Here is a 13,735-nt window from a genome sequence, read left to right as displayed (position 1 = left end):
TTTAAGGCTCATGCGTAAGGTCAATATGTCGGAGTCGTGTACGAGTATTCGGTGCACGTTATTACATTCGCATATTTCAAACACGGAAAAGTAATTCAAGTCCTGTGTACTAATGTTACTTCACGAATCACGTGGGTTGAACCTACAGATGATATTTATTCCTCCCAGGCATCGATTTTGAGATCTTGAAAAAAGCTCTGATTACTGTACTACATAACAAAAGCAATAACTTGAATATCTGGGGTGTGTCTTACATAATACGTGTTTAGTTGCAGACAGAAAGTTGTACGCGGCGACCTAAGTGACGCACGAAGTATATGAATGGTGTTATACACCAACACTATACCAAAATTGACGAAACACGAAATGGTGGGGTGTGACACCCGTATCTATGGTTACAATGCCGACTCGTCAGTTTCTCGGCTATTCCAGATAAAAGTACATCAAATTATTTCATGTCAATCATTCTTCATATTCTTGTTGACGTCATGTATACCTTTTCCCTGGCGTCTCTGGTGATGTTCTTGTTTAACACGAGGCAGAGTGGGAGGGTTTTAAAAAATACAAATGAATTCCATACGGATTTAAAGTGTATTCAGTCTTGCTGGTGATAGCCTGAAATCTTTATTATATACACCCAAAATTGGCCTACATTAATAGACATGATGGATTCTCGCCTCCGCCTCGGCTGCTGTGGTGTCTGGGTGTCAATATACATTATTCGGTTGATATAGAGTATTTTTTATGCTCAAACCTCAACTTAAAACTTAAATTTCTGTATAATAATCAAATAACATGACTATTGTTAATAAAATCGTCAACACAGAATGTGGGACATGTAGTCTGTTAATGATATTTCTATAATATTTCATGTCCAAATCAAATTTAATTTTTATGTTGCATCCGTTTTTTTTTGTTATTTTAACCCAAAACAGAAACGCACCTAAGTTTTCATTGACATATTGAATGGTCGAAGACGAAAACAAGCTTGGTGATAATGTGGCATCGACGCTGTCGCAAACAAATAAACACAGCAATGAAATTTATAACTGGTACTGGGCATGCGCAATGAGGCAGCACATGACGCAATGAAAACATTACGAAACAGCGAAACAAAAGACGAGACAAGGACAAACAAACAAACAAAAGAAGCTGAATAAAGGCAAAATGGACGTGGGTTGGAAAATAATTACAAATTATATAACGCTTACATACTAATACAATCAATCCATCCATCCATCAATCAATCAATCAATCAATCAATCAATCACCAGTGAGTTTTCTGTTTGGCAGGAGCATATTGTATACCCCATCACGTGACCAAAGACCCCATTCGGCGAATACGCCGTAAAGTGGATTGCTCAACGTTTCAAATTGTATTGCGACAATTTTGTAAAGTTCACCCATAGTTCATCCGATCATCCGATTAAGCTGGCAGAAGTGAGCACGAGCGTGATTGGGAGTGTTTGAGACTGAATATTGTCTTTCTTAGTAAATGTGCCGCTTTCCTCTGTTCATTGTCCGCAAATGTCACGGTATCAACACGTCCATACAGTCCGGTATGACTGTTAGTTTAACCACTGTCGCCGATGTTTTAGATGCTCACAACGTGTCAAGAGCTCATGCTTACATTTTCAAAAAATAATGATTTTCTACGATTTATTATGCCACTCGACAAACTAAATTCACCTGTAATCGGTGCAAGGACGTCATACAGCTTATGTAGAGAACATTGTAGTATTCGGTGTCTCTGTGGAGAAATAAGTTACCATAGAATGGCCAAAATATCGCGTTTGAAAATCGCATAAATACAATGTAGAAAGACAGAAAAACACAAAATCAAACAAGTATATAATAACACCACGGTAATAGGTTGAAGTCCTTTATAAACAAAGATGTGTTCCGTGATGTGTAGTGCATCTCCCTTGGACGTGGCACACAATCGACAAATACTCTTGATGCATGGACACATGTTGCTTGCCAAGTGGTACCTCAAGCAAAAAACTTAGAAGCAGACACAAGGATTGTAATTGGTGAAATATACGGTTTCAACGACGCAGCAATGTATTCCGATGATTTGTCGGACAGTGCCATGAAAACAACCAACAACATTTTAAATTTAATTCTGTATTAGACTAGTTAGGTCAGGCCTGATGTGATTGTAGCTTATTTTCTACGAAATTGGTCTTGCAACAGCGTATTGGACAGTCTTGAACCTCAACATTCGATTACCAGCAATGTCATACTAGTGCAATGAAATTTACAGTAATCGACTGTAAGTCTAGAATCTATAAATGCATGATGAATAAATGAGAATTTCAATATAGTAACTTTCTGATTTGAGATATTCTGCGAAGATGGAAACATTCTGATTTACAACCAAGACCGGCATAAGTGGCCAAAGACAGATGATTGTCGAACAACTCTCTAAGTTTAAGTATAGCATTACAGATGTAATCCAACTGTCTACAGTAAGAGAACTGGTATTTATAGTGCGGCAGTCGTCACGCCGCGTCCTGTTCGATATGGGACTCATAGCTACGTATACAACGCGTGTAAAATACATTGTTTATTTACATGAAATTCGAACACGCGCTGCGCGACGACCACCGCACTTTAACTGCTCAATATCACACTGCCTACCAATTATCAACATATAGGTTTCATCTGAATTTAGTTGTAGTTTATTTCAATGCATCCAGTTTTTTTTTTCAAATCACAAATGCAGTTGTTATGCGTTTTTTTGACTTTCTTCAAACAGTTTGGTAAACAAAATGGAATCAGCATACAGGTGATACAATAAACCGTGACGTTCAGTAATACTAGCTAATGACCTGTATACATGGTGCATGCACTGAGCTCTAAGAAAAGCTCCAAGACTTCAAGACACGTATAGACACCAACAATGTGTCATAGTTCAGCGTCAAATGCTGCACACACACACGTAGAAGTATAAAAACAGAAACTTATTGACCGTTCATTGCCAATAAGATGTTACACTTACTGAAGGGTTTTCCATCCAATGAATTATTTCTAAAGTTACTGAGTATTTGCTCGGATACAGATTCCTCAATTAAATTCGAAGTAATAAACACATTTCACAAGAAATGAGAATTATTGAATATTAAATGTCAGGAAACGCCCAGGGTTTATTAATAGTAGCACAACAATGACCATTTCCCAAAAAGCTTGTATAGAATTACGCATTCTGAAAGTACTTTTTACGTATAATTCTGTCAATCATCAATGCATTTTTATTATTTAAAAAAGTTTCCCTGCCTATTTGCAATTAATATTAGGTATGAATTTTCGCCTCTGGTCCGAAAATCCGACCCGATATTGTTGTTGCTAGGGAAGTTAATGTCGCGCCCCGGCCCTTAAATAGGCAAACGAACCAGTGAGATCAGGCACCCTCTCAATTTCATTTACACTGACACTGCTTACACCCCTACAGGCAGATTTTTGTTGCTTTTATTTTATTTTGTGTTGACATACCATCATTTAATAAAAAAAAAACAAAAAAAAAAAAACGGCACCCAGTTTATTTGAAATGTGATCCTGGTTGACAATACCAGAAGAGTTTCGCTTTCTATACAGACTAATAAAAATAAACGCTGGCTGCGTCATCAGTGACGGAGAATCTCTGGGTTGTGACGGTGTCACGCGACCGTGACGTTTCACGAGATCTTTGGACGTACGCTTACAACATAGTATCAGATTTCATAGTATCTGTTTTCTGTTATTTGTTGTCCCTGTTGTTTTTTTACTTTATATGCTCGATGTGTTCCACTAAAGTAAAGCATCGATTTCATCACTCAACAAAGACATTCGAGAAAACGGTCGCCTGAGTGTACAGGCAAGATGGAGTAGGCCCGGAGCAACAAAAGTAGATGGGATGTCTATCTCAACTAGGAGTCAACTAAGAACAAAGGTGTCTTCTAAATTTAATTAATTTCGGGTGATATTCCGCGAAGTGATAATATGGAGAACTCATTGTGGTCAATTTATTACCGCTTAGCCGTAGATGTGACAATATTACGCGCTAATAAATGGAAAAACCGCGCAACCGCTGTGGGAGATTTCGTATCCAATCATGCGTTCATCATGATCCGTACCGCCGATGCCGGCTGCAACGGCTTTACTCGTTGTGTTTGTGCACACAGGACAAAACGATCCGAATCTGTGTTTGTTTTCATTTCATGTCAATTCATGTATATGTATTTTTTTATACTTGTTTCCAAAAACACGGTTTTTATTCGCAAATATTTTGCGTATGAAATTTACCGTGGTGGTGTATTGTCATGCCAGTCGCATGGTGGCGCTGTTGTACCAAATTTCCGTGCCACGAAGGGATAACCATTTGTAGGTAGTATAGGTCATTTTAATGAAGCCGAAACAAAATTAAAAATTCAGAACTAACGTTGGAAATGACGGTTGAGATGACTGCTACTGAAAGGAAGGGGGAGACGTGTGGTTAACGGTGTACTACTCGTTACTCTCACTTAAGTTGCGATAAATAAGTTGCGCTCACAAGTTGCCTAACTTTCAGACACATTCTCGGATGCAATTTTCATGGATGCCCCCCTCGCCAATGACATTAAAAACCTGAATGTAGGGGGGGGGAACAGATTTATCAACGCCATTTTGAAATCGGGTGTTTTTACACAGGATGTTTTTCACGCGGACTAGGAACTTTACAGTGGTTGACCGACATGATAACAGTATGAGGTCGACGAAAGCCGATTCACCTAGACAAAAATATGCCAAGATATCTTACAAATAATTATGGCGTTAGAATTTGAATAACCGTGGCCAGCAAAGAATAACTAATAGTTTAAAGAGCGACCATATCACTCAAGTACTGAGGGTTGGGAATTATTCGACCTTGATGAGTGAAAATAGGGATGACGTTTCATCTGTGTTATCGTGTTTTACTGTCAGTGCGCGTTAGTCACCGTTGCCAGGACGCAAATCACATTTTCAGTTAAAATATCATGTACGACGAGTGGTGCGTGGACGATATGGCTTACAAAATCCACCCACCCACACAATACAAAGTAAGTTGGAAAAAATACATTTTATAAAAATTTTTTTTTTTATATCATTGATTGATTTTGTTAAAAAATCGTCACTGTCAATGATTTACATGGTCCACGAAAACGAGGTTATTTGTAAATCGCACACAGACTGGAGGAAATGAACTAAATAACATAAATAGTCATGTTCGTTTCATTGTATTGCAGGGAATTATTAAACAATAACAGTGTAACATGCCGGAATAGTCCAAAGGGATCCTTAATCCCGGGACACGGGGATTATCGTTGTCACGGTGATAATTAAATCCAGTAGTTCATGAATGAACTCCAACATGTTAGCGATAAATTCTGTGAAAATGCAATAATAAAATTTTCACTGTTCGAGTGGAAATAATTTAGTTTTTTTATGATATGGTAACACGGCGACTCAAAGCCTTTCAGATTTGTTGTACTACAGTGCCATTAGGTGCAATTTGGTTTCACCGACTTTTAAAAAGTAATGTTTTCAAACAACGGCTTGTAATCGTATGCAATGCCGATTGCACGTATATATTTTAAAGCGGGAGGGTCGTCACCTGCGCACGCGCGGGAATTGAGTCCCAAGCAACAATAACAACACACGCTAAAAACGCAAAGGCTCATGGATAGACGCTTGTTTGTAAACAATGACACGCTATGGCCATCTGACGCATGCGCAGGTGACGACGCATCGCTTTAACTTTGAAAGGAACTGGTAATTTGAAAAATGCGCTTCTGTGCTTTTTTAGGGAAAAATATTACTATACCGGTCATGTATGTACCATGGCAACGATCACCTCGACGTTCTGCTCATATTTCAATTATTATTCACGTTCACTGTGAAAACTAGGAATTGTATTCAAACAACAATGATTTGTTTAATCATAGCAAAATTATAAATTTATTTTATAATACTTCATGGCACAGTGTGCATTGTGCAGTACCAGTATACGCATGTGCGTTAGCTGCACATATAGATATACATTATGGGTTACATAACTATTGGAAATTACATATACGTTACAGGTTACATGTATATTAGAAGTCACATATACGTTACAGGTTACATGTATATTAGAAGTTACATATACGTTACAGGTTACATGTATATTAGAAGTTACATATACGTTACAGGTTACATGTATATTAGAAGTTACATATACATTACAGGTTACATGTATATTAGAAGTCATATATACGTTACAGGTTACATGTATATTAGAAGTTACATATACGTTACAGGTTACATGTATATTAGAAGTCACATATACGTTACAGGTTACATGTATATTAGAAGTTACATATACGTTACAGGTTACATGTATATTAGAAGCCACATATACGTTACAGGTTACATGTATATTAGAAGTTACATATACGTTACAGGTTCCATGTATATTAGAAGTTACATATACATTACAGGTTCCATGTATATTAGAAGTTACATATACATTACAGGTTACATGTATATTAGAAGTCACATATACGTTACAGGTTACATGTATATTAGAAGTTACATATACATTACAGGTTACATGTATATTAGAAGTCACATATACATTACAGGTTACATGTATATTAGAAGTCACATATACGTTACAGGTTACATGTATATTAGAAGTTACATATACGTTACAGGTTACATGTATATTAGAAGTTACATATACGTTACAGGTTACATGTATATTAGAAGTTACATATACATTACAGGTTACAAGTATATTAGAAGTTACATATACATTACAGGTTACAAGTATATTAGAAGTTACATATACATTACAGGTTACAAGTATACTGGAAGTTACATATACGTTACAGGTTACATGTATATTAGAAGTCACATATACGTTACAGGTTACATGTATATTAGAAGTCACATATACGTTACAGGTTACATGTATATTAGAAGTCACATATACGTTACAGGTTACATGTATATTAGAAGTCACATATACGTTACAGGTTACATGTATATTAGAAGTTACATATACGTTACAGGTTACATGTATATTAGAAGTTACATATACATTACAGGTTCCATGTATATTAGAAGTTACATATACATTACAGGTTACATGTATATTAGAAGTTACATATACGTTACAGGTTACATGTATATTAGAAGTTACATATACATTACAGGTTACATGTATATTAGACGTTACATATACGTTACAGGTTACATGTATATTAGAAGTCACATATACATTACAGGTTACGAATTTATTAGAAGTTACATATACATTACAGGTTACATGTATTTTAGAAGTTACATAAACGTGACAGGTTACATGTATATCAGAACTTATATATACATTACAGGTTACATGTATATTAGAAGTTACATATACATCACAGGTTACGAGTATATTAGAAGTTACATATACATTACAGGTTACATGTATTTTAGAAGTTATATAAACGTGACAGGTTACATGTATATTAGAAGTTACATATACGTTACAGGTTACAAGTATATTGGAAGTTACATATACGTTACAGGTTACATGTATATTAGAAGTTACATATACGATTTACACGTCTATTGGAAGTTACATATACGTTACAGGTTACATGTATATTAGAAGTTACATATACGTTACAGGTTACATGTATATTAGAAGTTACATATACGTTACAGGTTACATCTATATTGGAAGTTACATATACGTTACAGGTTACATGTATATTAGAAGTTACATATACGTTACAGGTTACATGTATATTGGAAGTTATATATACATTACAGGTTACATGTATATTAGAAGTTACATATACGTGACAGGTTACATGTATATTAGAAGTTACGTATACATTACAGGTTACATGTATATGAGAAGTTACATATACGTGACAGGTTATTACTGTACAATGCTTTAAAAAAGCTAGATAAACATGTAAAACATTTAAACAGTCCAGTCGTGCCTACAATGAAAAACGTGCAATATATCTTAGCCAAAAAGTTATTTTCAAAAAACACAAACGTGCATTACAAAAAAAGTTAGTTTAAAAAAGGCTGCGTATGCCTAAAATGCTAAATATATGAGCCTTCTCAGGTCAAAGTGGGGTTTCACAAATACCAAAAGTGAATTTAAAAAAAATACCTAATCTATCAAAAATTGTACGTTTGGCAATTTTGAAACCCGACGTTTCGCCATTCCAGGCACGTTAGACATGTTTGAACTTTTACTCATGTCAGCATTGTAGTTTTCAAACATGTACTGCACTATACACGTGTTACCCTAATCTCAAACATGTATACTAGTCTGTTGTTGGACATACCTCCAAATTTGAATCGAGTCTAAGTATTACTCAAATGAATATGTAGGGAATCCGCTTTCATTTTTCTAGAGTGTCTTACTGCCGAAAATTGGTCTATCGCATATTTCTCGCAAAGCGTGTAAATACTGAATGCACTCAATTTCTTGTAATTGACAACACGTATAGTTGGATTATACTCAACTCGTGTCGATTATTTTTGACACTAAGTTATCTGAAAAAATGTTACCAGCCACTAGGATAGGTCACTGGTGACAGTTCGTGTTATGACTGCTGGCACACGACGACCCTGTAATATCTTATCATAACAATGTCATAGGCTGTCAGAGTTTTAATTTTAAATGAATTGTTGGTGAATTTCCAATGTGAACTTTTGATCTGCCGCCTGTTTCTTCTCACTCATCGAGCCAGATCGGATTCCATCTGGTCGCCGATTTTTGACGAAGAGTTATTTCATGTAAACATTGTTAGGTTTCAAGCCTGATGTAATATATGAGTAATGGTGTTCTCTGCGGACTGGCGTCACACTTCTTAATTTGGCTGTGGAAGTTCATGCCACTTTCACTCTCTGAGGAACGCACGGCAAAACCCGTCGGTGAAACAAGAGCGCCTAATTAAAGGACGGTAATCGTCGTGCCGCGCATGTGCGACATTTGTGTTGATAAACATTGATTTCCCCATAATCCAATGCGCTATTTCAATGGAAATCACAAATATGAGGTTTGACCTGGGCGCGACTTGCACTAATTACCGCAAGTAACTCCTTCGATACCTTCCAATCAACTAAAAAACAGTCAAAGTCGCCATCTTTGTTTATATGAGACCCATATATCTCGTGCATGCGTGGCGCGACGACTACTGTCCTTTAACTTTACTTTAAACGTTGTTTAGGCAATGATCACGCAGTTCACTGAGAGGGCGCTTTTCATAACGACGGTTAATAGCAGCGGCCAACGGTATCGAATATATCCACCACAGTCATCAGCATAATAATACCCCTCCACCATTGTCTTTGCGTCTTAAACATTTTACTGTATTCCAATCTAAATTCCTAGTAAAAGTGCGAGATAGGTTTCGTTAAAGGGCGGTTGTCGTCGCGCATGTGCGACATTAGTGTCGATAAATATTGATTTTCCTACATTCTAATGCGCTCTTCTAATGAAAATAACAAATGCGAGTTTTGACCTGGGCGCGACTTGTAGTAATTACCGCCGGTGACTCCTTCGATTTCTTCCATTCACTTAAAAATATCTAATTAAAGCCTGGTAACATCTCAGTGTGTACTCGTTGATCTGCGCAACAAAGTCGCCATCTTTGTTATATGAGACCCATATATCTCGCACATGTCACCATCTTCTTAGACCAGACTGAACTAACCACGTATTTTGAATTTCATAGAAGAAGAAACAAAGAACTATGAAGAATATTGTTAAGGCAATAAAATTCCCATGGTTTGGTGAATATTATTTTTCTCACAATTTATCCACTTTATTATGAAATCAGTCTACCATTTCCAAATGTTATTTAGAATTGTATTGTAGAATAAATAATCTATGTGAACGGAACGAGCGCCCTCTCACACAAAATATCCCCTTTCTTTCGTTCATTGAGAATGTAAAGTAACAGTCCTGGATTTACTCTACAGTTGACAACAATAAATGTCGTGAATGTTAGCAAAAGTACACAGAACTGTCTCCGTTAATGTCCACACAAGTTTTTTTTTTAGTTTGGCTGTGAGGGTAAAAAATTAAAAAATCTCGGGGTGGCGGAAAACAAATTTTGCAAGCTAGATACCGAGAGAAAAATAAATGTATGCAAAACACGTTAGGACATTCAAGAATGTACAAATAAGACAGCGGGAAAAATAAAATTGCACTGGTCATACTCGTTCATCCTGCAATACAATGTGGTATATTATAGTAATCACGCAGTGAATAAATAATAGTCAACTGAACATAATACAAGCACAATATTGAAGGGCGGTGGTCGTCGCGCCACGCATGCTTGAAAGATATGGGTCGCATATAAACAAAGATGGCGATTTTGACTGTTGTGCAGATCAACGAGTACATACTGAGACATTATTAAGCTTTAATTAGGTATTTTTTAGGTGATTGAAAGTTATCGAAGGAGTCACCAGCGGTAATTAGTGCAAGTCACGCCCAGGTCAAACATCATACTTGTGATTTCCATTAGAAGAGCGCATTGGATTCTGGGAAAATCAATGTTTATCAACACAAATGTCGCACATGCGCAGCGCGACAACCACCACCCTTGAAAATGTGCAACATATAACATAAGTAATACATTTATAGTTTGTTAACATTTAAAATATCATTAATTAACAAAGTGACCGTTGGCAATGGAACCAGCATTTGTACTTGGCAGTGGAGAAACAATTCTATTTTATTTATAAGAAATGAATATTTTCATCATATATGGAAATTTCAACCGGGCAGTTTTAGTTACTTTGTTTCCACATTCAATTAGCGCATATAATTTATTGCCAAAATATTATTCATCTGAAGGTGAACCTGGTATTTATTTTTTCAATTGATTATGTATGCGCTGAAATTATGAAATTCGTGATATTACACAATAATTATTTTATTGATATTTTACCTGGTTTATTTACGACACATATTCAGGTAAAATTTGAATTTATTGTAAGTACGTAACTTATTTTTTTTAATTGGTTGTTACGTTACATCAGTCTAAATCCTATCAAAATAAAGTTGTTTGATGTTTGTTATAAATTGAATTAAATCTAGTCCAATATCATAAATTGCAGTTACATCCTGCAACAATCTGATTAAAATCTGATGTAGTGTACGGGCTTTAATTATTTTGGCTATAAACTTATTTTAATTTTATGTTTTATTACTTTTGTTATTAATGCCTTTTTATTTTATTATTTTACTTTGATTTTGTGATTTTTTTTTAAATTCCGCCCTACATACATCTGCGGCTGATCTGCACTGGCTCGGAAGATGAATTCTGATTGGCTAAAAAAACAAAAAACTTGTGGCGTTGAATGCACGTTCATTGTCAGTATTGTTATGCAAATTCAAACTAGCTAATCATTTACAACCTTCCGAGCCAGTGCAGATTAGCCCTACATCTGAGCCGATGCCTATGTAACGAGATTTCAACGAGACCCACTGTCGACGATTTTAGTCAACGAATCACAGACCTTCTCCTATAGCGCACATGATGACGTCACTGGGCAGAGTCAGGTGGCAAGTGACGATTTTGTTTCCACCGGTTCGACCGAACACCGGTGTCTTTTTCCAGTCGCTTGCCCTGGAGACGGGTGATGTTTTGTTGACGATCGGGTCAAAACCGTCTACGGTATTGAAGCCATAGCTGTAAATATTCATCAAAATGTATCAACATTTTGTACATTATACAATAACTCTTTATTAAAGTAATTGAGCTGATTTGGAATGGAATAAAATATTTTTTATTTGGAACACATCGCAATTGATCAGGAAATATTTTTTTGCTCCAATTTTCTGCGTCGATGCCGTGGGCCGGTGACCGTTATACAATTTAAAATTTGCATTGTTTACTATAGCTGTTTACAGTGTTCTAATCATTACGATTTACTTATTTTTTTGCTTCCATTCTAGATAATTATGCTCAGTGTTTGATGTAAAATTGAAGCGATGGCTGAATAAACGAACCTTGGCTGGCGAAGATGTATCAGGAAGTGTACACATTTGTTGGAAGTGAACAAAATATTCAATGTAATGACAAAAATTGTAAAATGCTGTGGAATTTCTTTTGTAAATAAAAATATACTAGCAATTTTCTATTAATGGTTTATTCAAGTGGGCAAAATATAATGTACAGAAAGATTGCCCGTAGAGTATCGCTGCACTGAAAAGTAAGCAACCGACAGCCTGTATAAAAGGGGGCCTGTGATTGGCTGTTACTAACGCGAGATTTGAACGGGACTTACGTAGGCGTCGGCTCAGATGTATGTAGGGCGGAATTAAAAAAATCAAAGTAAAATAATAAAATAAAAAGGCATTCATAACAAAAGTAATAAAAAATAAAATTAAAATAAGTTTATAGCCAAAATAATTAAAGCCCGTACACTACATCAGATTTTAATCAGATTGATCCTGCAATAACCATACAGTCAAATAGGCAAAACTTTACATTTAAATAAATAGATAAGATTTTGGGGGAAACTGTACAATTATGTGAATTACACCTGGTGCACGAGTTACTTTCAAATTAAATTATTTATGAGGCTTTGCGTTCTTAGCGTGTGTTGTTATCGTCGCTTGGCACCCAATTCCCACGCGTGCGCAGGTGACGACCCTCCCGCTTTAACTATCACTTGTCATAATATTCGTGCAAGTTGTCAAAACTATTTTTTTTGCAAGCCACAAATTTGAATCTGATAAAATAATAATATCGTCTGCAAAGAGCAGACAACTCGGGTTGATATTGTCAAAAGTAATATACCAGATACATAAAAAAGCGAGCTGAACTACAACTTTGTTTACGCTCCTGTTGAATAAAAACAATTTAGTATCTGAATACATTGATTTTATTAAGTTGAAGAATTATCCATTGACTCCTGCTTTTAGTAATTTGTATAACATTTCTTCTCAACAAACACTGTCAAATGTCTTAAAATACGAAAGTAAACAAAGCAAACAATTACGGTGTTTCACTTGCCGAGTTAATATATTTATAAATTAAAGATTTGGGAATAAAAACACTGTCTGATGTTTGCCCATTTTTTATTAAATCCAAATTGTGATTCGTGAAAGTATTGTTTACTATCGAGAAACTTTGTAATCTCATGTTTAGAAATGCACTAAGTAATTTAAAATTACAAATAGAAATCCTCTGTAATTATTTACATTTTTAATCTCACCTGACTTATGTAGTGGTATTAAAATAACCTGTAATCCATACGGAACGGTACTTTCCACTCAATAACATTTGATTAAATAATTTTTCGTATACATAATACTAATTTTGATGTAAAGCACTTGATCATCTAGCACGGTGATCGTCGCGCTGTGCGTGTTCGAATTTCATGTATAAAATAAACAACTTGAATGTATATTACACGCGTTATGTACGTCGCTATTTGTCCCATATCGAACAGGACGCGGCGCGACGACCACCGCCCTTTAATTATTCAATCCGCCAGAGGCAGGTGATTTACCATACTACCATTTTTGTTTTCTTTATAACATTAACAAATTCTTTTATGCTAAGGCTTTTATTAAGACCAGGATTACTAAAAATAACATCACATTTTTTTATCATGTCAGTTACCTTTTAATCAATAACCAAATTATAATGATGAAAAATGATCGATCTAATCATTCGACAAAATTGATAATGATGATGTATTTGTATCTTTAAACGGG

General features: G+C 35.6%; 1 long non-coding RNA gene across 2 annotated transcripts in view; it reads left to right on the top strand.

Moving 5' to 3' along the window:
• Window positions 1-12,143, top strand: part of LOC144344954 (uncharacterized) — a 44,662-nt gene extending 32,519 nt beyond the window's left edge. The window contains exons 1-2 of one of the 2 annotated variants that reach the window (XR_013419296.1): window positions 4,678-5,057; window positions 11,966-12,143. This is a non-coding gene — a long non-coding RNA (uncharacterized LOC144344954). Of the gene's footprint in view, window positions 1-4,677; window positions 5,058-11,965 lie in introns of those variants that run through there. The other variant, XR_014926828.1, reaches the window with a different exon arrangement.
• Window positions 12,144-13,735: the final 1,592 nt, after the last annotated feature.

Source organism: Saccoglossus kowalevskii, chromosome 17 (genome assembly GCF_978046115.1).
Source record: "Saccoglossus kowalevskii chromosome 17, keSacKowa6.1, whole genome shotgun sequence".
NCBI lineage: Eukaryota > Metazoa > Hemichordata > Enteropneusta > Harrimaniidae > Saccoglossus > Saccoglossus kowalevskii.
This window is presented reverse-complemented; position numbering and strand designations above follow the sequence as displayed.